Source organism: Hermetia illucens, chromosome 1 (assembly GCF_905115235.1).
Source record: "Hermetia illucens chromosome 1, iHerIll2.2.curated.20191125, whole genome shotgun sequence".
NCBI lineage: Eukaryota > Metazoa > Arthropoda > Insecta > Diptera > Stratiomyidae > Hermetia > Hermetia illucens.
The window spans coordinates 100,258,055-100,284,805 of record NC_051849.1 but is presented as its reverse complement, the minus strand read 5'-3'; the positions used below and the strand labels follow the sequence as shown (position 1 = coordinate 100,284,805).

Genomic DNA, 26,751 nt, shown 5'->3' with positions numbered 1-26,751 from the left:
TGGTGGAAATCGCAGTATTACTAATAAAGCTATAGTAGGTCAAAATTGTTGTTTCAGTACAAATTCTAAGTCTTTGAATATAAGTATCAAACTAAAGTGGATATCCAGACATAATATATGCAAATACTTGCGGGCTTGATACTATTGGGGCAAATGGCCACTCAAATATTTTTATATAGGAAATGCGTAAAATCATTCAGCGCCCAGTTCCCGGTTTCCCGACTTGTCGAGGTATTGCTGGTAAAAGTAAATTGTACCTAGGAAGTGTCTAAGTTAATCAATGGCACCAGGTCTCCTGAAAACCAACACTACATTGAATCTTTCTGGAACTGGCCTAAATCCGCTATTATTGATTTAAATCCTAGAAGGTTTTTACTACGTAACATAGGCCAAATGTTATTACCTGGCACTCGATGAAGCTGAATGAATGAATTCATCGAAATCGCAAGTCGAGAATCCGAACAGCTGCGATTGCCCTAGTGAGAGAGACTGCAAAATCGCTGGGGTTAGAAACTTTCGGATTACTGAAGCTGAGAATTAGTGGATCATTTTTCCTTCTCCAGAAGGGCATTACAAGAGAAAGGTTTGGTTTGTTATTGTAGCATCATTTCGTGCTTCACCCAGGCACCGACTGGGGCAAGCCATGGTGCGGGCCGTAGTTATCCAAGCAAAGTAAATACAAAAGCGTTCAAAGTCAATTCAGCTCAAATGGTTTACTATTAATATACTTTTGCAAAAAAAGTACCAAAAATTAATAACCAGATTCGGTTACTCCCATTTTCTTACTTTTCTGTTAAAAACTGTTTATTTGGCTCCTGGCAAAGAAATATTATATTTAATTTGAATCTCAGGCTTCCTTCGAGGATATTTATCATTTTGAGCTTTTTTGTATTTTCGGTTTGCGGTATGACCATGATCTCCATTAATAGGGTAATGTGAGGGAGTTTTTGATAGTACCTCGGTCGCGTTGAAGTAAAATTGATGTCTCAATATCAGTTGTGCTCTGCTAAAGCGGACTGTGTGAAGCAGGTGTGATTTACGTCCCTTTCGTGTTCATTAAACCGTTCTTGAACCGTATTATCGGTCTCCCCTATGTATGATTTTCCGCAAGTCCAAGGAATTTCATATATGCTTGTTGCGCCAAATTCCAGCCTTTTATCTTTCGGGGAATTGATTGTTTACTCTATTTTAGTAGTTCGGATGGCTCCAGTGGTTAGAGCGCTGGGCTGTCATAGCGAACGGCCGGGGTTCAAATCTCACTGATGGGGATATCTGGAGATTCTTGATAAGGCAGGTTAGTACGATGGTTGAAAGTAATGTTCACAGGACTGTAACTTTTACAATTTTCCAAACTTCGCTTTGAAATTTCAGGGAAATGTTTCTTAGATAAAAAATAAAGTAAAATGAGTTTCTGGAAAGTTGTAATTGTACATCTTCCTTTAACTGCCTTTCAACTTCGCCCTGATTTCAAAATATAAATGTTTGTGTAAATCAAAGCCTTATTAAAATCGGTTTATTGCCTATTGCAGAGTCTGTCACACACTTTTTTTAAAAGAACTGTGAACCTTCCTCATTTAGTGCAGGCATCGATCTCCCTAGAATTTAGGGAAAGTTCTCATACGTGCAAAAGGGGAGGAGGATGCACCTTTTTATAGTTGATATTATGTGCGTTACCGAAGTAAGTAATTCCTGGCCGACAATGAAACGGGCACTATAGCTCTCAAGAGCAGTTATTTCCCAAGAACTGAGTGATTTGAATTTCTCGGATCAATGTTTCATGCATCAGCGCAACTTGGATAAAGTATTTCATAGCAGGCGTTTTTTGGTGATCGAGAATCAATGAACGCCTCAAATCCAAAATTTAACGCAGCATTGTCGCCCTGGATGTTTCTGAATGTTGGCCGTCTATAAAAGAGAATAGACGGCGCCTCGTGGTAATAGGGATGAAAATATTTTTTTGAACTATTCTCGTAATACGCCATGATCACATCCGCGATCAATATGAGTTTGCATCGATCGTAGAGAAATTGTGAGAGAAGGGTCGTCAATTGTATTTGAGCTGCCGAAAACTTGCTTTCCAGGGTTAGTCTGAGCATTGAAGTCGATGGAACCACCAAAACGTCGTTCGAAATAACGTTCGCTTGATACATTAAATAGTGATGTGACAGTTTCTCGATTCTATCCAGTTCGAGCAAAATAGCGAAACCAATTATCACGAGCCGACAGAAGAAGAACCAATTGTTGATTTTGATATCAGTTGTTATGGGGCTAGAAATTAGCCAGTTATTTTAAGGAGCCATCTTCAGAAACTACCCAACCGAAAATCTGAAAAAATAATAGGCACATCTAGAGCTCAAAATATCCTCCATACCAATATGAGCCCAGATAAAATTAATACTAGTATACAAAGAAACTCGTATTGTCAAAGGATTGACGGTTTCGTTAGAGTTATCGGGGTAAAGAAAATTAATTCTGACGACCAAATTATGTACGAATTGGCCAGAAATACCAATTATCGAGATAAGAATTATCGGATTCCACTTTATTACTATATTTTTATTTCAGTAACATATACTCAATGCACGAGCTATACATATAACAAGTCGGGACACCGGAAGCTGGACGCTTCAGGTATGAAAGGTTTTGTTTGCTTTTTCTATGAGTATATTTGAGTGTAGAACTATCCCATTTGTACGTAGCCCGTTAAGAATATGCATTTAGCATGTCAGAGTTAGTACTTCGGGTGGTAAACTTACACGGTAAAGACAACTTTGAGCTACTGTACTTGTTACTAATAGTATGATGTTGATCAAACTTGGAGATAATATGCTTCATATTATATTTTATACTAATACCAACTTTTATAACTCTGAGATAAATTTAAGGGTGGTTTTACTCAATTTTCCCAAAAATATGGTAATATACTATTATTAACTTAATTTGAACAGATATCGATATGGAGACTATTCTGAGGCCTGGGCATCATATAGAGGCAAGTTAATGATTTTTTTCATATTTTTCGGTTGGGTGGTTTCTAAGAATGGATCCGTTAAAGAAATAATCACTTTCCACCCCTCCCACTCTCCGCATTTTGAACAAATCTCAAAACTAAGACCGGCTTCGGAAAGTACTAATTGACCTTTCATTAGATACCCCACTACTGACTATATTTGGTGAAAAAAAATTTTACACCCTCCTTTTACATGTACGGGGACACCTCCTAAATCTCAATGTAGAAGGATATCAATCACTGCATGTCTGGGGGTCCATAGGTCCCACCTTCTCACCAAATTTCGTGCCAATCGGTATAGCCTTTTCTGAGAAAAGTGCCTGTGACAGACAGACAGGCCGTCAAATTGGTTACTGACTTGGCCGAAAATGCAATTCAAGGAAAGGATAGTACCAGCATATATTGCGTGGTAGTAACCCTGGATGTGAAAAATGCATTCAATTCGGCCAATTGGAATCTTAAGCGAAGGTTGGTATTCCCGCCTATCTCGCTGCTATCGTTGATAATTATTTAACTGAAAGGAGGCTCTAGTATGACACCGATGACAGACCCCAGGAGTACTTTATTCCCGCGGGTGTCTCGCAGGGCTCCGTATTGGGCCCACTACTGTGGAACATCATGTACAACGATGTAGTTAATCTTCCCCTTTCGGGGGAAGCCAGAGTGGTGGGTTCCGCTGACGACATAACGCTGGTTGTTGTTGCAAAGCATCTCGAAGATGCTAAGTTATACTCAACCGAGGAAATCGGTGCTGTTAAAAGTTGGCTAAAGAGCTCTGGTCTGACACTTGCGGAGGAAAAAACGGAAGTGGTCCTCATTACTAAGCGCCGGAAGAGAAATTACCCCTGTATTAGAATCGGGAATCATATCATGACTTCCAAGCCGACCATCAAATACTTGGGGGTGGTGATAGACAGGAAGATTAGCTATAGGCGACATGTGCGGTATGTTTGCGATAAATCATCAACTGCAAGTATTGCCGTGGCCCTGGCCCTCTAGGCTGCTTATAGCCAGGGTGGTGACCACGATCATGCTCTATGCAACCCCAGTTTGGAGGGTGGCATTGTGGATGTCAGGGAACGCCACCAAACTGAGTTCAGTCTACCGGAGGACAGCCCTGAGGGTATGCTTTGCCTTCAGGATTATCTCAGATGATGCAGCATTCGTAATCTCTGGAATGATGCAGATTGACATCTTGGAAAATGAGATGGCGAACATATACAATGCGAAGCCAACCTCTTCCTCATCGCGGACGAAGAAAACTGAAAGGGAGAGATCCATAAATAGATGGCAAGAGCGGTGGGAACGCTCGGGAAAGGGTCGGTGCTCACAGGCGCATTCCTGCCATCAAGGAGTGGTTGGAGAGACGACATGGTGAGATTAATTATAATATACAATATATATTATACATAATTATAATTATAATTAGTTATAATCTCATCCAGTTTCTCACGGGGCATGGAGGATATCTCCAATACCTTTACAGGTTTAAATTGGAGACCTCACCCGATTGTCCAAATTGCGATGGAGTTCCAGAGGACCCAGAGCATGTGTTCTTCAACTGTCCGAGATTTGTGGAAGAAAGGAGGAATTTAGAGGAGACTCTAGGAGAGGTGCTGGTACCAGAAAATCTGGTGCCAAAAATGCTAGCACATCAAGAGAGTTGGGATGCGGTCAACTCCATGATCGCATCTATCCAAAATAACTGCGAAAAGCAGAGGAGAGGAGAAAAGCGCGGTCACGTGCGTCGCGTATAGAAGAAAGGTTACAAAGCTAGAGTGAGCTGACTCCGCCCCGTGATGTAATGTCTTATGGTGGTTCCGCGGGGCCAGGGGGGAATCGGGGGTGGTTTTAGCGGGTAAAAATGCCACACCCTGGCGTGTCCAGGCCTGTGTCTTTTGGAAGATTTCCAACTCCTCAAAAAAAAAAAAGACAGACAGACAAACATTGAACCGATTTTAATAAGGTTTTGTTTTGCAAACAAAACCTTAAAAATGGAAGCATCGTTTAGCCAAATATTCTTACATAACAAATCCAATTCCAAGACGAACTTCCGATTTTTAACATATAAATTAAATTTAAATTCATACCCATGTCGATTAACACTTTCTTTTGTTTGTTCCAGAAATTTTAAAGCAGTAAAAGTTGGCAATTTTCCTCAATTTTTTTGCTCGGTCTATTCTATGCTGAGATTTATTGACACTAGTGCTAATGAGACGATGTTATTCAATTTTAAGGATCTACTCATGCCATATTTTCACTTCTTGTGTCCTACTCATTCAGTGCCCTACACCTTCAATGTACATCTGCCGGCCTCGAAATTTCTTTCAGCCCCATATGTATCTTCATCCACTTCTGCAGCAACAAAGTAATGGAAAGTTATGTCGTAGTTCAAATATCAACTTACTCTACTTAACTGAACAAACATTAAAGAAGAATTTGTGTCTACGAGCTGGAATATGTACATATATTTCATGTGATACTTATTCTTAGTTTCCCCTGCTCCAAGAGAACGCGACTAAACTAGACTTTCCATCTTTAGGGACAGGGGATGGCCATTGCGTTCACTGTGGACTTTTGCCAGATATGGTCTTCGGGTCGAAACCTGGTTTGAGACTAACTTTCCATGAAAAGAGCAAAAGCTGGACAAACATTAAAGTGGTAAATTTAAGGGATCGCATTTTAGCAGGATTAACCTAGTACTATATTAGGAACTTTTTATGGCGTCTTGCATGTTACAGTACATTTTTACCTAGAAATAGGATCCCACTTATTCCTTCTTACTTTCTTACATATGTGAGAATCTGTCCACAAATTCAAAAATGTCCTTCCATTGTGTTGTACTTGAATTTGTTCACAACTTCAGAAAGTGGAAAAATAGAAATCTAGGGAGATTTTAGTGCAGGATTAGGATGGATATCGATGTAGTTATCCATATTTCTGGAGTATAAGTCGAATGTTAAGATTTGTAGGTTGTTTAATAATTCCAAAAATCGTCTTAGGAATTAGATCACTATGTGATTTGTATCGTAGGCTGTGGATCAGGCATCAGCGGACTCACCTGTGAGTGGGTACCTCAATCAAATCGTTACAGTTTAGAAAATGAAGTCCTCTGATACAATTCAAATTGCATAGCTGCGATATCAATTATCATTTAAATCGATCAATATGGTTATAGTCTACCTCATACTTCGAGTTAGACGATCATAAATCAGCGTTTGAGCAGCTTGCCAGCTGTGGTATAAAAGTTATAACAATGATGTCACTAAATAAAACGATCCCTTTGCATATACATACTTATCTGTGCACTAGCGTCCATAAATGGGGAAAGGCCAATATTCATACGCAAAAAGTAGGTCATACTGAAAATATAGTGCACACTCTGAAAAAGTAAAGAGGGCAAAATTCAGAACTCTTAACGAATTTGCGGTCTCCAGCTCTATGAAGAGGAAATATGCTTGCAAGTAGGCATACCTCATTTATGTGAAAGGATCAAATATCCAAAGGATTCGTTCTCATATGCAATACGCGCAAAGCTAGGTAAGCAAATATTCTTTGAAGAGGACGTGCTAGATACTCAACACACAGAATTTTAACAATCTATTTTCCGTTTGAGCCCCTTATTTTGCTATTCAGAGTATCTGCAACGCACATGGCGTATAATAAGTGTTCCATTGGAGAAAAGCTTGGGAAAAGGTGAGAAAGAAGCGTGCAAACACATGAGTCCTGAAAATACCTGAAACGACTACTGCGGTAATTACCATCGCCGAACAATCTAAAATCCCATTTGATTCGAATTGCAGCTGGGAAATGGTGGTCATAGTTAAATCAACAAAGCACGTTCGCGAAGGAAGTCAAAAACGAATCAATAAAATTGCAATAACCATTAAAGTTATGTCTTGATTTTACGGATACTTCGTCAAACCGAAAGTAATAGCTTTCTGCAAGTAATACGTATCAACAGAGAAATTCCTAACGGAGATATCGAATGAAATTGACGCAGAATATGCAAGAAGCTGCTGCATCCGGATGCAGGAGACGAAGTCGGAAGCAATTGCAGCAGCTCTGTATGTGCTATGTATGTATTTGGTATTACCTTTCATGGAATCGTCTTCTCCTTTGTGTGCAACTTTAATTTGTCCCATATGCATAGTCTAGCGGGTGTTAAAGAAAGGCTGATATGATGGATGGATTCACCGCCGCTCCATATTGTTTCAACTTTTGAAACGGAGTCCTTAAGTAGTTCGCGTGCTTTTCAAGTGAACTAATGTTATCAATGCAGGCGTGTACATGTCTAACCTTCCTAAAGGCTCATCGATAAATCGAAAGTTGCACTGGAGTCTGCATGCCGAATGTCTTAGACGGATTAAATCCTCTGTTCCCGTCAAGCGCTTGACGCCAGCGCGAGTTGAGTGCTGAGCTGGATCAAGGTTTTGAATACCTTTTTCGCAATGTTCAGCTTCTGCGGAGCTGACCGTCTGTCGTTCTAAGAATATTATGCTTAGTGTGGTGACATGGCATTCTTCCGTCTCAGTCTGGGGGAGTTATTTCCAGAAGCTGCTGCAAGGTAGGCATCGCTTGAAACGTACACTGCGGACGAAGTTTCGGGCTTCTAAGAATAACTCCGACCTTGCTCACTTTAAGGCTATACGCTCTACTGTGAAGTCAATGCTCAGAAAGGAGCATAAAATATACTTATTGAGCGTCGAAGCCGCTCTTGCCCGCGATAACTTCAAACCCTGTTGGTCTCACGCTCGCAATTCTCGTAATCCAACTTAATCTCTCCCTTCTTCTATCAGTTTCGCCGACTCCACTGCCAACTCCCCACAACAATCCTGTAAACTTCTCTGCATCTACTTCTCTTCAGTGTTTTCTCCCTCGAGCCCTCCGCCCTCTACACCTTTCATAACTGCAGACTCCTCCGAATCTCTAACCATTCCTATCCTTACGCCTTCCTTGGTTGAGTTCTTCATTGGTAACCTTGACCCCAATGTCGGACCCGATGGGCTTCCTAATCTCTCCCTCCTTAACTGTAGAAAACACATTTCCCTCCCCCTGAGTATAATCTACTACAAAAGTCTAGATGAATGCTACTTTCCCCGTCTCTGGAAAGAGGCCCTTATCATCCCTATTCTCAAGAGCGGAGACCTTTCCCTTACTGTGAACTACCGCCCCATTTGCCTTCTCTCCTCTTGCTCCAAAATCCTGGAAAGGTACGTCAACGACTGGTTGACCACGCACTTCGGTCACCTCATTGTCAAAGAGCAGCATGGTTTCGTGAAACATAGATCAACGGCTTCAAATTTTCTGGCCTTTACCAACTTTGTTACTAAATGCTTGAATTCACGACAGGATGTACATTCTATTTATACCGACTTCTCCAAAGCCTTTGATACCGTTGGCCATAACATTCTCTTTTATAAACTTTCATTACTAGACTTTTCTCCGTCAGTCATCTCCTGGCTTTCCTCCTATCTCCCATACCGTCCCTGCAAGGTCCCTTTTCATGTTTACTCATCTGGTTCCTTCTCTTCTTCCTCTGGTGTTCCCCAAGGCTCTATACTTGGCCTCCTACTCTTCCTGATTTTTATCAATAAGTTCGCCTACATCCTCACCTACCCGTATTTGCTTTACGCAGACGACCTTAAATTGTTTTGTCTCCGTTGGACTATGCTCTCTTACAGTCCAACCTTGGTAATTTAGTCCGTTGGTGTTCGGTCAACAAGCTAACACTCAATGTCAACAAATTCCACTGGATTCTCTATTCCCTTAAACCCTCCCCAACATCCTTTTCCTATTCTCTCAGTGAACAACCCCCTTCACCCTCCTTCAAAGTCCTGGGTGTACTATTCGACGACAAACTTCAATTCCCACTTCGTTAACATCATCAATATTGCTTCCAAAATGTCTGGTTTTATCCTACGTTCCTCTTCCGACTTTACCTCAATCCAGCCCTCCTTAACACTCTTCAATTCCCTTGTCAGAAACATCCTTGAATATTGCGGTGTAGTCTGGTCCCCCTTCCGTATCCGTGACTGCCGCACTCTTGAAGCTGTACAACGCAAATTCACCCGGACCCTCTTTTACAAAAAGAACCTTCCACGGGTTGATTATCCATCACGACTCCGCACCCCCAATCTCTCCTCCCTACAGCAACGCCGTATCTTCCTTGATATGTGTACTTTTTTCAAACTCTGCAATTGTCTGATGGACTGCTCCGCCAACTCGGATATTACTTTCCGTATCGCCTCGTCTCATAACACACGTAATGTGGACATTTTTGATGTACCCTTCGCGTAGCTCGAGATTTACTTCCACTCTCCGATCCCGAGGCTTTGCCGGTCCTACAATGCCCTACAGCTTGGGTCCTTTGACTCTATTTCCCTCTCTAGCTTTAAGCGTAAAATAAGCCATTCACTTGCTCCTCCCTCTGAGGACAATATGTAATAAGGAATTTGCTTTCTGTGTACTGTCCTCATTGAATAAATAAATAAATTATGATACGGGGTTCATCTAATGCGTGCCTCGATAGTCGGTATTGCAAATCTACTTACTATGGAAGCTCAATGCTGAAGATTTGGAAGAACTCCGTGGTGTGCTATGTAATCTACCCCAAGTATTGATTAAGAAAAATAAATCTCCAGACCTCTTCAAAGGCCGGGTTTTAGTGTGAGGTAGGTGATTCCGTATGTGACAATTGATGTACCGTTGGTTGCCGAAAGTTTGAGTTGTGTCCTTTTGTATCATCTTGCGAATTTCGAGTGCGGATGAAAACGAGAAACCATGGGGATAGCAGAATACCGACATATATCCATGGAACGAAGACTTTCGCATCTGGACGTTTCCGTCCGAAAGAATCATGAGCCTCCTGGTTTATAGTGTATAACTCCGTTCACCGCTGGCTGACGTTGCTGCTGCGATGCTGAACAAAAGTGTTGCGTAGAATACTAGTTTATGTAAAAGTCAGCTAAGGCAACTGCAGCAGTGTCGCTATAATCGATTGAAAAACAGATGGTTGGCTTCTTATCCAACTATAGTGCCACATAGACTCTGCAAGCGGCGAAGAAGCCGGAAAAGTCCAACCAACTGTAGTTGACTTGCAGAACGTAAACGCAACAGAAAGTAAAAGTGTGGCAGCGTTTGATGAGTCGCTTATATTATACTATGCACGAAACGGTGTGCAGGCCCTTAAAAATGTTTCACTTTCTGGTTTGAAGTTGCATAATTCGGAAAGTTCTCACACGACCTTCTCCTGGTGGCCGCTGGAAACTGTCCTCGGACAGGCCAAGAGTGTGCAGGGATGGGCTGGGAGTGGGCTCATCCAACTGACGAGAATCTGCTTCTGCTGGTCATGTGTTAGGGGCAAGTACATTAGGCGGGTAGATGGACCGAAGCAACAGCCCGGGGATCGTCCTCCCTGCATTAGAGAAAGTGCTAATAGGACCCCAAGCCAAGGTGGAATAGCATACGCTGAATGCTGCGTGGCCAATGGGGTGCTTGATCTTTAGTAAGCGAACTCTGAACACCTTGGGGACCTTCGGTTTCAAATAAGATGCTTACTCTGGTGGCCGGCTACATTCTTTTCGGACTACTCGCGGGGCCAAGACATGGACTCAACTTTAAAAATATAAAAAATGACTATAGAAGAAGAGGGGATGATGCCCGGCGCATCATCGGAGGACGAGCTACTGGCATCCAGCCAGGAGACAGTAGCCGTCGAGAGCAGTACACTCGGTGCCAACCGTAGCAGCTGTGCTGAAACCAACCGCAGGGACCTCCCGGAGCGAGGTGGCAGAAGCACTAGTGGTTTCCAGCCTGGAACCCAGTGTCGTCAAACTGGATGTAGCGGGTACCAGGCATAGTACTCTTAACCCGAAGCCCTCGACGTCGGGGGATCCCTCAAAATTGAAAACCAACAAGAACGTCTGTCGCCGGGAACCGATTAAGAACCAAAGGTCCACCGGTGTCCCGCTCAAGAGCCAGTACCAGAGGGGCAAGATTGCTAAGAATAACGAGGTCGGTACTGTCGACGAGCGGGATGAAAAAGACCTCGCTAAATACGAGGCGATTGTTAAGGAATACAATAGCAAATGCCTGGCAGACGAGCAGAAGGCGAAGCCCATCGCTCTGAAATGCAACCGATCTCAAGACGAGGTCGAGCAAGATCACAAGCTGGAGCAGGCGAGGGCAGAGAACGGGTATATTTCCTCGGCTTACATGGCTCACGATCGATCAGCTCCGCCAGAAAAACTACAATATTTGAAGAATACCATAGCAACAAAGGAGGCCAACTTGTTGATAGGCTGCGATGCCAATGCAAGGCTTTGGGGCAGCTCGGAAATCAACGAGAGAGGTGAGTCAATCTTTGATTTTATTATTCAAACCTATCGGTGTGAAACAGGGGCAGTACACCAAGCTTCCATTTCCCCAGTTCGGACGGGAATGGAAAGACAGTTGGAAGAAGGTCCTTGATATCACCCTAATAACCGACAATGGGATTTTTAGGGGACTGGAGAGTGTCTGACCAGAGATCCTTCTCGGATCACAGTGGGATACTTTTCGGACCAGAGGAGGATCGACTGAAGAAAGTTCTTTCAAGCAATTAAGAACGAACTCTCCGGATAAGGTCGGTTGGGCTATAAACAGCTTCTCCGCATATACATCACCAGGCCCAAATGGTATAATGCCAGTCATGCTGCAGAACCAGCAGGAAAGGGTTGTGCCGTGGCTTGTTGAGCTGCATCTCTTTAGGATACGCACCACAGTGCTGGAGACGCGCGAGTGGTTTTCATACCGAAAGCGGGCAGGCGCGATCATAAGTCACGAATGACCTTTTTCGTGTTGAAGACCCTAGAGCGCGTGCTGGACATCCACTTAAGGACAATTATGGAGGAAACGCCTTTCTCTAAGTCCCAGCATGCCTATCTCAAAAGAAAATCCACAGAAACTGCCCTCAACGAGGTAATTTGCACGGTTGAGCGGTCGCTACAGTACAAGTAGTATACCCTAGCTGCCTTCTTGGATATAGAAGGAGCTTTCACCAACGTTAGTACCAACGCCATCGAGGAATCCTTGACCAGTATTGGATTGGAGGCGTATCTTACCCATTGGATTATATCCATGCTAAGTACCAGGATAATCCAGTTGGATCCGGGAGGCAACCACTTGACCAGAGCTGTGAATAGAAGCACGCCCCAGGGTGGCGCAATTTCTGCGGTGCTCCAGTTAATAGTAATGAACAAAATTGCACGAACATTGGACAGCAGCGGGGTGAAGGTGGTAGCGTATGCCGACGACTTGGTGATATTAGCGTCAGGGATGTTTCCGTCTATTATGAGCGTCATCATAGAAGGAGCATTGCGAAAGGTATGCCTGTGAGCCGCAAAATGCGGATTCAGTATAAACCCAACCAAAACGGAACTGATGCTATTCACCATCAAGCCAAGGATACCTGAATTCCACCTATTACGGCTGAATGAACACAGATTGGTTCTTTCCTCCAATGTAAAGTAACTCGTTAAGAAGGCGTGTATAGCCTTCTATGCCTGGAAGAGAACCTTTGCAAAGAAATGGGGTTTCCGGCCAAAGTTGGTTCTATGGATGTACACCGCTGTGGTGCGTCTAATCACGTCTAATCATCTCTATTGTATGGTGGCAGGCTTTGTGCAAATATACAAATACAATAGGATGAAGCTTAATAGGATTCAAAGAACCGCGTGTGCAGGTACTATTGAGGCTCTGCAGTCCTGCCTGGCAGTTGCTCTTAATGTACTCCTGCATCTCCTCCCCCTATACCTCCATATTAAATACGTTGCAACGTGCAGCGCCGTCAGATTACGTGAGTCCGGATGCTGGGCAGCGACGTCCTACGGCCACAGTAACATCCTAGACGAAGTACATCGGGAAATCTGGGCATTCCCCACGGATTATGCCACACGCAAGCTGAAATTCATGAGAAAATTTACTGTGGACTTTCCAACCAGGGCAAAGTGGAAGACCAGTGGCGTGTTGCAGGGTTATGACTCAGTATTCTTTACCAATGGATCAAAGATGGCCTATGGAGTCGGCGCGGGGATTTTCTCGAATACACACCGTATATCCAAGACGTAGTTTTCCTCAGTATAACAGTAGCCATGGTCTGACAGTTTGTGGCATCAAAATGGCAAACCACAACGCTAATTGGGCTCCTCAGAGCGGCCACTGATATCTATCTACCTAACAAGAAGGAACGAAAGGTTGTAAGTTCACTATTACCGTAAAGGATGGATCGAATTGATTGCAAAAGAATATAGGGACAACTCGACAGTTACAACCCTAAACAGCTAAACCAAATGTCTGCGGTTCCATAAATCCTAATTTATATCTGCCATTATTCAATTTAGGGTTTGAAGAGTAGTATGAGATTGAGGGGGGTTCGAAGGGGGGTTCGTTGATTGAAAGATTGAATGTAGGGGGGCTTTAGCGGAAAATGGTCGCCTTTTGTCATTTGATGTCAAAGTCTTATTTCCCAACACGCCCGTAAAAGAGACATTATTGAAATTTGAAGAGTGGCTACTACCATTTGGGTCGACCTTAGAATGGAGGAGAAACACAAAACAATATGCGAGGTTGGTTTCCCTCTGCATAAATGAAAATTATTTCACATTCAGGGGAAAATATTTCAAGACAACCTCAGATGTAGCGGAAACCCTCTCTCCCCACCCCTAAACGAAATCTTTAAGGCATCCCTGGAGGAGAAAATGGAGCAGTATGGATCCCTGTCAAATATATGGTTGAGGTACGTGGAGAATTGATTGAGTCAGATTGAAGTTAAAAACCAATTGCTTTTCTTAGATATATTAATCAAAAGTCGCAACAGACAACTTTCCTTTTCTATTTACAGGAAACCCACCAGCACCCAGCGGACAATCCCAGCCACTTCGTTCCATAGTTATCAGCATTAAATGGCAGCCTAGCAGAAAGCAGAAAGCACAGCACCCAGCGGACAATCCCAGCCACTTCGTTCCATAGTTATCAGCATTAAATAGCAGCCTATGGCACGATGATCCACCGCCTTCTGACAATCCCAGTCACAGAGGAAGACTTCGAAGTGGAAAAACAATAAATTATGGACACTGCAAGGAAGAACGGGTACAACAGTACCACCATAGATGCGATGATCTGGAGACACGCAGTAACCTACCACACTACACTGTACCGCCAACAATCGACTTCTACCACATTAAAAAGATCAAGCGTCAACTTCAAATCTGTCAAAGCATATGCAATGCACATTGAAAAGGTTCGACATACAACTAGTAGAATCAAGTCGTATCTACTAACTAAAATCTCAGCTTGTTAGAGAAAAGGAGGTAAATGAGATGGGCGGTATTTATAAAATCACTTGCTCAGATTGTTCGAAGGTGTATATCGGACGGACGGAAGGTTGGTAACCACTAGATTTAGGGGGCATATACAGTCGGCAGCAATCGTATTCGTATGAAATATTTCTTTTGAGACACTATAAAATAAAAATTGTTCTTCGCGACAGTTATAACTGAAAATGCACACCTAAATTCATTTATGTCTTAGTAATATCGTTGGTCGAGCTAAATCAACGATTCAGTATATAATTCAAAAGTACAAGTCGGAGAATATGCTGGGAAATAAGCCGAGAAATTTAGGACGAAAAAAGTTGACACCGCGAGACGAACGTTTTATTTTAAGGCAAATAAAAAAAAATCCTAAGGAATGTGCTACAACGATAACCGCAAGACTCCACCAACATTTTAATAAAATAGTTTCTGTTGATACCGTCCGAAGGACACTTAAAAGGTATGGTCTCTTTAACTCTGTACCAAGAAAGAAACCGTATATCAATAAAGTAAATAGAATTAAACGGTTAGATTTCGCGAAAAGATATATTCACAAGGATTACGACTTCTGGAAACAGGTAATATTTACAGACGAAAGTAAATTTAATATCATCACCTCGAATGGAATTGGAAAAATTTGGCGAGAGAAGAATTCAAGCTTGCATCCGAAGAACCTAATACCCACCGTAAAGCATGGCGGAGGATCTGTTATGGTGTGGGGGTATTTTTCTGCAGCAGGAACGGGCAATTTGTATTTCATTGATGGAATAATTGATGCTGCCAATATGTGAATATCTTAAAATGTAATTTAAACCTAAGCGCGGAAAAATTACGAATACAAGATAACTTTATTTTTTATCAAGATAACGATCCGAAACACACGGCTCTCAATTCGCGTTTATGGTTACTTTATAATTGCCCTAAAGTATTACAGACACCCCCCCAATCACCGGACATTAATCCGATAGAACATTTGTGGTCGGAAATTAAAAGAGGGTTAAAAAAATATAATATAAAAAACGCGGCAGATTTGAAAGTTGCAATCGGAAAAGAATGGAGTGCAATATCCCCTCTATTTACAGAAAAATTGGTGAGGTCGATGCCAAATCGATTAAAACATGTTATTAAAAACAAAGACTACCCGACTAAATACTAAATGCTTAATTTTCTCGTTGTTTTTTCTCGAAATTCATAACGTACGAATACGAATGCGTCGTTTAGTTATACGACAGTTTAACTGAATACTTAATTTTTGGATTTCATTTGTTGTTGAGTAATTGAATTTGAATATTATTTTGTAAATTTAATTGGATTTAGATATTGTATTTAAATAAAATTTACGCAATGTAAAAATAATGTTTAAAATTCTTTATTTTTTCATGATTACTTAATTTTTTCCCTCAATACTCACGGTGTACGAATACGGATGCTGGCCTCTGTAAATAAAAAAGCCAGTCCTAATTATTTCAAATATCGGTTTCAGTTTCGCGAAACGAGATATACATAGTGTGCGCGTAGTGTCCAATTCCGGTGAATATACAGGGTGCGGCAGCATAACTTCCTTTCTTAAAATGCGCACCACTCAGTTAGTTGATGTCATAGCGGAGCGCTAGTGGTCTCGTTCAAGAGGGGATACTATAAAGTTTTGTCCCGACACGGTTCAGTCGCCATCATGCGTTGGAATAGTGAGGAGCATGCCTTTGCCGTTGAGCTTTACTTTTCAAGCGGATGTTCGGTTATTGCAACACAGCGTGCATTTCGGAATCGCTTTAATTTAGCCCCGTTGGCTCCCGTCCCAGACCGCAAATCAATTGTTACATGGGTCACTACATTCAGACAAGCTGTAAGTGCGACAAAAGGAAGAACTGGAGTCCCTCGGCCCGTTAGATCACCTGAGAACATTGAAGCAGTGAGAGCGCCAATGTTGCGATCGCCACGGCGTTCTGCGCGCAAACGCGAATCTGCCCTTGGACTATCCGATCGTTCTGTGAGAAGAATTTTTCGTGATGATCTTCATGTTCATCCCTATAAGATGGTGATAGTGCAGGAACTTTCAGAACGTGAGTTCAATTCTCGGATGAACCCGTGTGAGCTTCTTCTTGATGTCGTTCCCGAGGGTGCTATTGTTTTTTTTTAGCGATGAAGCCCATTTTCATTTGTGTGGGTCGGTTGACAAACAAAACATGCGCTACTGGGCTGACACCAACCCTCGAGAATTGCATCAAAAGCCTTTGCATTCACCCAAAGTCACAGTGTGGTGTGCAATTTCCTCAGCTGGAATTATTGGTCTCTGGTTTTTTGAGGAAAATGAGGTTACAGTGACAGTGAATTCGGACCGGTATGTAAACATGCTACAGATTTTTTTTTCCCACGGCTAGAAAATTTGGATTTGGGGGACACTTGGTTCCAACAAGACGGTGCAACAGCACACACTTCAAGAGCATCGATGGCTGTTTTGAGGGAACACTTTCCAGAGCGCCTTATCTCAATTAGAGGCGATTTGGAATGGCCGGCACGCTCTCCCGATCTGTTCCCTTGTGATTTTTTTCTATGGGGTTTTTTGAAATCCCGTGTTTATGTGAACCGTCCAAGAACCCTACAAGATTTGAAGACCAACATCCAAGAAGAAATTGCCAACATAACACCTGCTATGCTAACAAGGGTCATGACAAACGCCAGAAATCGGTTTACGCAATGTATGGAGAATGGGGGACGTCACCTAACAGATTTGATCTTCAAAACAATGTAAATAAAAACTTTAGACATGTACCTACATTATCAAAAATAAATAAATATTTTCCGATGCATACAATAGTTTTTATTGAGTTTTGAAAAAAGGCAGTTATGCTGCCGCACCGGTGTGAAGTAAAGCGAAAATATTGAGCTGCGTGTGATCATCTCAGATGCGTACATACAATGTTCGCACAGTGAGTGGTACTGGCTAATCTTTGTTTGTTTAGGATGATCACAATGATTATGTTGGTACACGTTAAATTTTCAGTCCCATTCCTGGAGTGGATGAGAAGTTTAGGGAGCGAGGATGTTTGAAGTTTCAACCTTACTTCGTTGAGGATAGAAATTAAAGAGGGTATACAATGGGAAGGAGAAGGTCCGCTCAAACGGTGAATTTCGGCAACCATCTCCTTGAAAAGATATGGCCCCTCAAAGTGGAGCTATTTCCGTGTCAGAATGTTGGAGTTTACCTTCAGACCTCATCCCGCAGGCGAAAAGGATTGTATGAAAGGAGAAGTTGCAGATCTTCTCCCTCAAACCCCGTTAAAAATACCTGAAACGTCCAGCTTCTGTTCCCCGAGCTAACATTGAAAAATTGTGACTCAAATTAAATGAAAACTTCATCGCAGTAATTAACACAAACTGTAAGGATTAGTTTTGAGGAAATTGATGTAGGAGGGGCGAGATACATGCATAATAGCATCCTTAAAGGGACAAGTGTGTTTTAAAAAATTAACAAATATACACATGCCAGTTTGTAGACTGGTAGAAGGCGAGTTGCACCGAAGATAAATTACACTGGAATGAAGATGTCCGGTCTGATAGGCCCTCGTATTTTGCTACCTGCATGAGAAAATGAAATGTCGCAGCCGTCGAAAAATTAAGTAAAATGTCTTTTTCCAGATTGACGTTAAGCTTATGGTGCTGTTAGAAAATTAAATTCTCTGCTATACTATTTCAAATGTGGAAATGCAATAAACTCAACCATTTAATGCTAGGTTGAGGCTGCACAACTTTAATGCTGTATGGTTATATCAGATGAAAACAGGGAACTACTTTCGTCGACTCTTGTTCACGACACGTCATCGCGAGCGAAATAAAATGTCCACCTGAGAACTACATACGTCTGAATGTATATCGGTCTGCCGGTCACGTTCAGTAGACAAATTTATTAGAAAGCGGAAATGGCACTTGATATGCCGCACTTCAGAAAGAAGTGACGTGCCTTTATCGTTCATACACAGTTTGCAGTAGAGTCCACTTTCCCAGAAAGGCTGGTAGTATATCCACCACAAGGCTTCCTTTCCCAGAACAGTATAAGAGAATTTTACGAAGTTCTCGTGATAAATAGATGACATCACCTTGTTGCTATATAACATAATCCACAGATAGGGATTAACAGCAATCATATATATATGTATGAATATGTATTATACAAATACGGAAAAAATAAAAGTACCCTTTTTAAGTATCATAAATTTGCTTAAGAGGAAATTAAGACTTTTGGAAGAAATTGGAATATGTGCTCCGGAAAGTCAGAAGAAGTAATGTCATTACTCAAAGCAGTGTGCAAAGTTGTCTCTAATTAATCGATGTTTAATAAGGTGAAAAATGAACTTTGAAATAATTAAGACTTGCTTTATTATTAATCTTGCAAACACCGATATTTCGGGAACCAGTTGTTTCCTTCATCCTTCATCCTTCATCAATATCGAAATGAACTTTGATTTATCTGCTCCTTTTCAGCAATGCACCGCCATTCATAAATTTGAAACAGATGGGAAGAGTATTAGATTAACAGTGGGGTATTGCCTCACAAGAACAAAGCTTATTTTTGGTGAGATTATGTTGGCAGTAGCCAGTGCTGGGCACATTTTGATTTGTAAATACAAATACGAATATATTCGTACGATGATTTTCTATGAACACGAATATGTTTGATACTGACATCCCGTGACAGGGATGAGAATTGTTGTTGATTTCTCACCTGAGTGCTGGTACGATCAATCCCATATGCAAAACCTAAAAGAAAAAATAATAATAGGAAAATGTTAGAATCATTGTTATAACAATTGATTAAAGCAGTTATATGCTAATATTTCAAGATAGTGGTGGTGCAATGGTTCTTTGTGAAACGTGAAATGTGTTCAAATTTCAAAACTGAAATGCACGACCGAATTTGGTAATGGGTTCTAGAAAATTAGTGAAGATGATTTGAAAGAATGGAAATCCTGTTTACCATGAAAACCGCTTTTCTTGTAAGTAGCAAGTCGGTGGAAGAATTATGGCTAAAGGCTGAATTTTCTTTCCCATTCCAGAAGAGGGTGGAGATAGATAGATGATATTTGAATTTGCAGAAATACCCCCTCCCCCCAAACAGGAGGGGATGGGAGGACATTCGGTAGAAAGAAGAATATCATCCTATTTTTATGCAAAAGCGGTAGAGCTTAATTTTAGTTCCCATCTCCGGATGGCTATGGAGGCAAGAATGAGTGGTCCTTTTCTTGCAATCCCGCTAGTCGCCTCCCCTTTAAAAATTACGGGGAGTATGGATATTGTTATGCCAAATTTTCATATGCTGACATCAGTCCTGAAAGAGAAGGGAGTAAGAAAGGTATGCATAAGCTACACAAAGGTTTTCCCTCTCTTCTCCCGCTACCATACCATTAATAAGTTTATTCGCCTCCTCGGACACCCCATTATCGTGGTGGAGGAGCCTGAGGTAGTTTACTACAACAGTAACGGTGTCCAAAAATAGATGCAGATGAAAACAAAGGATTGTAACTCTCCATTTGGTAAGAAGTCATAAACCACGTATCCCAGGCACGATTTTGGAGGCCTCAGTCGAAAACCCGCATCGATTGTCTAAGGCCAGAGAGCCAGAAAGGATAGTTCAGCAGCTCCCTCAATAAAAGGAACCGGAAACCTGACTACAGTCGGCCTTGTCGGTGTTGCCACTGTTGCATAACTGTTCCGAAAAAAACGGGAGAGGAAGGCTCGGCAGTTTTCTTCTGTCTTCAGCTCCAAAGGTGAAGCGACTGCAGGCTTATCTGTCAGCACCTTCTCCTTTGCTTCTACTAGGAAAAGCGGAAGAAAGGGAAGCTGGTGATGTGGATGCAAGTGGTTGAATTCCAGTATGTAGAAACACATCAATTCAGCTCGGACTTTATGAACCTGGGAGGGCTCCCAGCCGACCACAACGGAAGGCACTGCGAAAGAAGGTGAAGTTTCATGGGAATGCGGACATGGATGTTACTACACCACCAAGTGTTGCGATATCCAGAGAACTTACAGCGGAAAGTGAAGACAAGCTGGTAACCCCGGTGAGATTCACACTGAATGCAGCAGACTTTTCAGTTAGCGGCGGTTTTCACATCAGACTACATTTATGTCTACAAACTTAAGAGTTAGTCAAATTAACTTGTCGCATGCCGAAGACTCTTCTACTTGCGGCAAGGCTGGTAAATTTGCAGGACTGCCCCTCTACATTTCTGCTTCGAAGGCCATGGTTTCCTTTTAACAAAATCTGCGATATTGGACCAGTCAAGGGGACTAGAATCTTCTGCAATGAGAAATCCCCGCGACCGAGAGCCTGCGTTTTGATGTGAAAATGATTAGAGGCAGCCATGTTGAGACGATTCTGTTTTCAGGACCTTCAACTTACAATACCAGGTTAATGGTAAGAGGAGAGACGTCATAGTTGCCTCTGCTTACTTACCCTTCTTTGTGTCCTGCGCCGACGCAAGAACTAAGGGGCTCGTAATGTATGCAGAATCAAGTGGCCATGAACTCTTGATAGATTGTGATGCCAACGCTCAGCATATTTGTTGGGCCACTAACAAATGCACTCCTAGTGGAGAGAAGCTGTTTGATTTTATCACTTTAGCTGGTCTGATGGCCACGGAGAAGAAGTGAACCAATTGACCCAACAATCTGCACTTCAAAGTTGTTAGAGTTGATTAGAAACAGGCGAGTGCTAGATGAAGTCTCACCCGGGGAGAAGTGGCGGATGCAACATGCATCATCAGATAGTGATCCTTTTCGAGGCTGATGTCAGTGCCTTTTTGGTTACGCACATCCACAAGGCAATGTCTAAACCCACCGCTGATCACAAATTGATCAATTTGGTTACTCGTGCTTGAACCATGTGCCATCAATAAAGAGGCAGTTGAAGCCGCATAAATCCACAAATCTTCCACTATTATCGTTAGAGCCGTCAAGACTGTGTTTCCCTATCGCATGCCCGAGCAAGTTTTTGTCAGAGACGACCTTCGCTTAGATTACTTATCACGACCAAATGTCATCTTTAGGAAGCCTTCTCTTAACTGCGTGTAATTGCTCATAAAAAGCATCCTTTCCCACTATGTTGGAAGTTGGTTTCCATTGATGGATAGCACTGGGCAATTGTGATGCTCCTTAACTTGGACCCGAAGCTGGCAGTCAAGACCATGCCAAAAACCAGCTCCCAGGTGAAGAAACCGTGCCTTGCGGTAGCCGTCAGAAGCAGTCCGACACCGGATACATGTCTGTTTATATTTAACTTTCCAGAGTACAAAAGAACATTGCCATAAGTGTGGTAAGAGGGAGCGAAGTACTCGCCAGAGTCTCACTACCTTACATTGCTTAGACTTAGAATATCACTCGTGTTGGAGAAAGCGAGCCTTCGATACTGTTGCCTGCACTGCAGCACAAAACCTAATTGAAAACGGTTTATGTGGCGTCGCTACATGCGGTTATTTGGATGTGATCATTGCGTGTTACGTCGCTAATCCAATACAAACTCTTCATTACCTTTTCCGCGAGGCATCGCTCGTGGTCTTTTATTGTTGGCTAACACCAGGACGGATGACACTCCTGTAAATTCTGGATATGAGATGTTCGTTGATGGGTATATCATAAAGAACGTCTGTTATGGAATGTAACTTCATTCAGGTTGCGCTAATGTGTCAGGCCATTTCATAATGCAGTTCACCCTTGGCTGCTAGCACTGACCCGAGATATATAAAGTTCTGGGAAGTGACAGATATATATTCGCCACGCCTAACTTACAAAGGATTAACTTATTAAAATTTGTAGGATTTCTCTGGAGATATACCACATACCTTCACTTTAGTTACGTTCATAGCCAATATACAAGAAAAGAAAACCGCACATCACTTTTATTCTGAATAAATGCATTATACCGATATAAACCTCTCTCAGCGAATATTTCTCTCAGAATAAATGTGTGAAACGTTTTCCCAGCTCGTCGAAAATAATTTGCTAAATATACATTGCGGCCAGGACATTTGATATTTATCCTTTTATTAAACAAATCCGGTCATCCCCGAGTGTCACCTCTTAATAGGACTAATGTGATGTGGAAATTGTACTCGTAGCAAGCGTTTAGAAACTTTTTCTCCAAAGTTTGCTGCTTCTACGTCCATGCATAAATAGAGAATTAACTAAATTTTAACGTGGGTTCGGCCCTATCTTTTTCTGCTCTCTCGTGATGGAAAATTGCTTTCCTCATTTTCGGTTTGAAGAAGATTTATTTCCCGGCTAAATTAATTTTGCGAATTTGCTGTACAGACCCTAATTAATGCCAGGACCGAACGAGCGAAAGGCAGAGAATTCGAAGGCTCTCTTGCTAAACACGAAACTGACGATTATACTGTGGGGCATAGTAGACCCGTAGAGCGTTAGTACTTTCAAATAAGCATTCGCATATAGCTTTTTGGAAGCGGAGTAAATTGGGTTAAGTCTGCGGATAATAAAAGGCGCGCTTATGATTAATACGAGTTAATTAATTTCCTATCTTGCCATCAATTTATAAAATTCGTTTGAATGGGATGGGGTAATTTGTTTTGAAGTTTATCTAATTAGTGTTTCCTTCAAGCTTTATGAATGAGAGTCTAACATTTACGATAATTGTGAACGATTCGTCAAATTGAAATGTTTGATACCCGCCTGCGTTTTTCACAGTCCTGGGAAATATTTGAACTTTATTTTGATTAATCGAATGGATTTTCTCGTCGGAAACTCATTTCTCTCAGAATGAATCTCGTGGTGAATTCAATTAATTTGATGAGCGTGTTGCTACTTTGATCTCAACGGTCCTATAATATAGGCCCTCGTTTTCGGTGACAGATTACCAATGCGAAAAGGACATTCTGGACACTAAGCGAAGGCAGCCCCGTAAATTTTACGTTAATGAAATTTCTGATCATTCTTTTGTTACGACCTTTGATATTTTTGCTATCAAAACCAAAACGTAGATCTAAATTTCCATTATGAAACGCGTTCTACCAAATGACATCCAACCAACACCGTGTTATAAATTAGATGGTGCCATCTTAGAATGTGGAAACAAGTTGAATTTATAAGACGCGAAGTGGTTATCATGTTATCTTGTAAATCACAATGCAGAGTTTGTCATTTTCTTACACTTCCCATTTTCGCTCTACCCTCATTAAAGTATACGCCAGAGGTGACGAACTTGGAAGCATTCAAACAAGATCTAATTGAATCATCATAAAACAGAATACATCTCCCAGGATACTCGGGCGTTCTTCCGTGTACGTGTACTTACCCTTGCTATTATTCAACCAATGAGGTAACCTGTCACGCGAGCAGGTGCTTGTAATTGGCTTGAGTTCAGGGAAAATGTAAAATATTTTTAATGGTATTCTGTGAAAAACATATTAGAGAAACGAATTTGCAGAGAAAATTCATCGCCTGCTGGTGTATGATATTCAAGTTTTCCTTTCGCTTCACTGAATTTCTCCATAAGCGCGGATTATGCGAATTTAGACGGAGTTTCCTATAGCCAATTAAAGCTACTTAGATAATTTCGCTTAACTTTTCCTGTTTCACAGTTGGTTTTTGTTCAATTTTAATCGTATTTCTAACGTTCTCAAAGGAAATTCCTTAGATATTATTTGATTATATGTTGCATTGTCTGTTTTTTTCGATATTTATTGCTATTCAAGAAAGAATTTTTGATTCTTGTTATCACTATCAGAACTTTCTATAGTTAAGTTGGACTAGTAGTAGGTAATGACAATTTATGACATCTCTCTAAATCGCCACACATATAATAGTAATCAATCAATCAAGGGCAATTTATTTGTAAAATATGGAATTTCCTTGCAAGTTGGCTGTCGAAAACGGACTATGATTGATTTCTGAAATGTGCGCATACTCCTCGAAAACAATATCGATAGATCGTCATCAATCACTTTCATCAACTGGACCTGGAATTCCAACGATCTAACGGTTCTAACGAGATAAGCCGGGCATTGTCAGCCAACCATGCGCTCGGAGTAGGTTTCCTTGTCAGGCAAAAAAAAAAAATGAAACCCGCTGTTAACGGCTTTGAAAGCATAAGCGAAAGGCTATGCACTCTGCGTTCGCAAGGCAACTTTAGAAATAAAAGCCTCATTAACATTCACGCCCTAAGGGAAGTAAGGTGATGGGAGAGTACTCCTCTCCGTCTTGCCACCGAAAAAAGCAATGTGCTTTCGTACTCCCGAAAGCCAAGTGGTAGTAGACGCGGAACGGGTATCTGATTGTTATTAATGGCTGAGAGAGCGCCTTCTTGACTCGCAAGGTGGTTTCTGACAGGATCAAGAGTCCCGGATCGAAATGTGGTTAAGGAGCATCATAACTGTATAGTGTTATGCATTAACGGAAGCGATATAGTGGACACGGATACCTTCTATTAGGAATTATACGCAGTTATGGGGAGGCTTTCTAAAGGTAACATTCTGATCATGATCGGTAATCTGAATACCAAGGCGAGCTCTGACAACACCTTACTCGAACCTGTGATAAGGAAACGCGGTCTTGGCGACTGTAACGATAATAGTGGGAGGTTTGTGAATTTCTGCAGTCTGCACCGCCTCGTCATTGGTGGCACATTGTCCGAACGCAGAACATGCCATCAAGTCAGTTGGCTTTCAACTCACAAACACCGAAGGAGCAATCAGATCAACCACTTTGCGATCAGCAGTAAATCAAGGAATTGTCTCCTACCTGTGCGTAACAAGAGAGGGGCTGATATCGGCCGCGAAATGGATCACCATTTGATGGCGTCCACCACTTCTGGCGGAGTTAGGGAGCTTCGACCTCCTAAGTTTAATAACGGCGGCTTGTGTGAACCAGCTGTTGTCAACAGAGGGAGAGTTATCTAGCTGATGGGCCGTAAATACACTGAGTAACCTGCCGGAGAATATCGATGAGTATTGGGTAGTTATCAAAAATCTCGGGTGCTACGCAAGTGTCGTAAAATCTGCAATCATGGAAGTGTGGAACGAAAGGCATTGAAGACCCGACTGGCTACTGCTAGCGATAGTGGGCGTGACACGTTCCAACTCCGGGGCACCATGAAAAAAAGGGAAGTCATTATTGCGCTGATCAGTGGAACGGAAGCTGCCGCAGAACGCTATGATTTCAGAAGTGTATTCCACATCATGGAAGGGCTTGCAGGTAATCGTAAATCTTTTGATGGTTCTGTGAAGGACGTTAATGGTTGACTCAAGGGAATGACCGCTAAGAGTCCGAACAAAGGTACCTGTTATGAGTGTGACGATTGAAGGAGTATCTACATGCCGCCGCGAAGATAATAGCTAAGATAATCACGAGATGCATTAAAGAACATCTCGAAAACTTGATCAGCAGAGAACAAGCTAGTTGCCGCACCGGATCCTCCTGCATTGGCCACATCAACACCCTACGGATCATTTTGGAAAAGTGCGTGAAGTTTAGATCTTGGCTTCACTTGCTTTCGATTTTGAGAAAGATTTCGATAGTACGGATAGACAGTATATCTGCAGTGCTCTACGAATGAGGGGCATCCTGAAGAAAATAATGGCTATTATCAGAACGACATATGATGCGCAAAATGCACGTGTTACACCGAAATAAAATCTCAAGAGGATTTTGAGGTCCATAGCAGGGTCCGGCCGGAATTGCATCTTATCACCGATATTATTTCTTTTTGTGTTTTCGGTGAGGTCCTTCATGCTGCTTTGCTTAGAGGATGTGGAGGAGTTCAATGGACGATAACATTTTCCCTCAAACACTTGCATGCACTCCCTATCTGCATTGATGGATAGAACATCGAAAGCATCTATGAATTTGAATATCCATAAGGTGAGGCTTTTGCTGATAATGGCACCGAACTGAATGTTCTCCACCGCATTAACAGCGCCGTATAATATATGGAAATGCAGTTATCTTATCATCTTCGCCAAGATCAAGTTGGGACTGTTCTGTGCAAGTTGTTTTCCTATGTTTTTATATGGGAGTAGCATTGTTGGTCAAAAGCTCCAAGCCTTCGTCAATAACTGATTGCATCGTATTGTCGGGGTACGCTAGAATGATAGTATTACAAACGAAGAATTTGGTCACCACACAGGCCTGGCAGGAAGAGCAGAAGTGTCAGTGATTAGGTCAGACATTATGGTCGCCTCAAAGGCACTTGGAGCAGAACAGTAGAGAAAAAGTACAAGCACACAAGGAAATTGCGCGGGGAATTGCAAAACATTTCAGGTAACAGTGAACGATTGCACGTTAGTGTGCGTTAACCACATACCCCACCAAGGGGTAAATAGCAACCATATGTATATAAGCTTCTCTTAAATAGAAAAAACAATCCCCTTTCAGTTTTCA

At 41.9% G+C, this 26,751-nt stretch overlaps 1 protein-coding gene across 12 annotated transcripts in view; it reads right to left on the bottom strand.

Annotated features, from left to right (window-relative positions):
- LOC119656207 (kazrin) overlaps positions 1-26,751 on the bottom strand; it is a 414,592-nt gene that overhangs the window by 184,507 nt on the left and 203,334 nt on the right. For all 12 annotated transcript variants that reach the window (XM_038062602.1, XM_038062657.1, XM_038062661.1 and 9 more), the window contains one exon: positions 19,085-19,119. The gene's annotated coding sequence lies outside the window, so the exon portion shown is untranslated. The remainder of the gene's footprint in view (positions 1-19,084; positions 19,120-26,751) is intronic.